Below are 1,943 nucleotides of genomic sequence, written 5' to 3'. Positions count from 1 at the left end.
AGAGAGGAGTGGGGGTGACATTTTTGATAAGGGATAGCATTACAGCTATGCTGAGGAAAGATATTCCCGGAAATACAGGGAAGTTATTTGGGTGGAACTGCAAAATAAAAAAGGGATGATAACCTTATTGGGCTTGTATTATAGACCCCTTAATAGTCAGAGGGAAATTGAGAAACAAACATGTAAGGAGATCTCAGCTATATGTAAGAATAATAAGGTGCTTATGGTAAGGGGTTTTAACTTAGACTGGGACTGACATAGTGTTCAGGGTTTAGATGGAGAGGAATTTGTTAAGTGTGTACAAGACAATTTTCTGATTCAGTATGTGGATTCCTGCTAGAGAAGGGGCAAAACTTGACTTACTCTTGGGAAGTAAGGCAGGCCAGGTGACCGAGGTGTCAAGTGGGGGAGCACTTTGGGGCCAGCGACCATAATTCTATTAGATTTAAAATCGTGACCGAAAAGGATAGACCAGATCTAAAAGTTGAAGTTCTGAATTGGAGAAAGGCCAATTTTGATGGTATTAGGCAAGAACGTTTGAAAGCTGATTGGGGGCAGATTTTCGCAGGTAAAGGGACGGCTGGAAAATGGGAAGACTTCAGAAATCAGATAACGAGAATCCAGACAAAGTATATTCCTGTTAGGATGAAAGGAAAGGCTGGTAAGTATAGGGAATGCTGGATGACTGAAGAAATTGAGGGTTTGGTTAAGAAAAAGAATGAAGCATATGTAAGGTATAGACAGGATAGATCGATTGAATTGTTAGAAGAGTATAAAGGAAGTAGGAGTATACGTAAAAGGGAAATCATGGGGGCAAAAAGGGGACATGAGCTAGCTTTGCCAAATACAATTAAAGAGAATCCAAAGAGTTTTTACAAATACATTAAGGACAAAAGAGTAACTAGGGAGAGAATAGGGCACCTCGAAGATCAGCAAGGCGGCCATTGTGTGGAGCCGCAGAAAGTGGGGGAGATACTAAATGAGTATTTTGCATCAGTATTTACTGTGGAAAAGGATATGGAAGATATACTATAGGGAAATAGATGGTGACATCTTGCAAAATGTCCATATTAAAGAGGAGGAAGTGCTGGATGTCTTGAAACGGGTAAAGGTGGATAAATCCTCAGGACCTGTAGACGTGTACCCCAGAACTCTATGGGAAGCTAGAGAAGTGATTGCTGGGCCTCTTGCTGAGATACTTGTATCATTGATAGTCACAGGTGAGGTGCCGGAAGACTGGAGGTTGGATAACATGGTGCCACTGTTTAAGAAGGGTGGTAAAGACAAACCAGGGAACTATACACCAGTGAGCCTGATGTCGGTGGTGGGCAAGTGGTTGGAGGGAATCCTGAGGGGCAGGATGTACATGTATTTGGAAAGACAAGGACTGATTAGGGATAGTCAACATGGCTTTGTGCGTGGGAAATCATGTCTGACAAACTTGAGTTTTTTGAGGAAGTAACAAAGAGGATTGATGAGGGCAGAGTGGTAGATGTAATCTATATGGACTTCAGTAAGGCGTTCAACAAGGTTCCCCAGGGCAGACTGATTAACAAGGTTAGATCTCACGGAATACAGGGAGAATTAGGCATTTGGATACAGAACTGGCTCAAAGATAGAAGACCGAGGGTGGTGGTGGAGGGTTGTTTTTCAGACTGGAGGCTTGTGACCAGTGGAATGCCACAAGGATTGGTGCTGCGTCTTCTACTTTTTGTCATTTACATAAATGATTTGGATGCAAGCATAAGAGGTACAGTTAGTAAGTTGCAGATGACACCAAAATTGGAGGTGTAGTGGACAGCGGAGAGGATCTTGACCAGATGGGCTAATGGGCTGAGAAGTTGTGGATGGAATTTAATTCAGGTAAATGTGAGGTGCTGCATTTTGGGAAAGCAAATCTTAGCAGGACTTATACACTTAATGGTAAGGTCCTAGGGAGTGTT

At 42.6% G+C, this 1,943-nt stretch overlaps 1 long non-coding RNA gene across 1 annotated transcript in view; it reads left to right on the top strand.

Moving 5' to 3' along the window:
* The window catches only part of LOC122543570, a 17,023-nt gene extending 16,526 nt beyond the window's left edge, over positions 1–497 (top strand). The window contains exon 3 of the long non-coding RNA XR_006310107.1: positions 485–497. This is a non-coding gene — a long non-coding RNA (uncharacterized LOC122543570). The remainder of the gene's footprint in view (positions 1–484) is intronic.
* The last annotated feature ends 1,446 nt before the right edge of the window (positions 498–1,943 follow it).

The sequence above is a fragment of the Chiloscyllium plagiosum genome, chromosome 44, assembly GCF_004010195.1.
Source record: "Chiloscyllium plagiosum isolate BGI_BamShark_2017 chromosome 44, ASM401019v2, whole genome shotgun sequence".
In the NCBI taxonomy this organism is placed as follows: Eukaryota; Metazoa; Chordata; class Chondrichthyes; order Orectolobiformes; family Hemiscylliidae; genus Chiloscyllium; species Chiloscyllium plagiosum.
The sequence above is the reverse complement of the archived record's forward strand: the minus strand, read 5'-3'. Positions and strand labels throughout refer to the sequence as shown.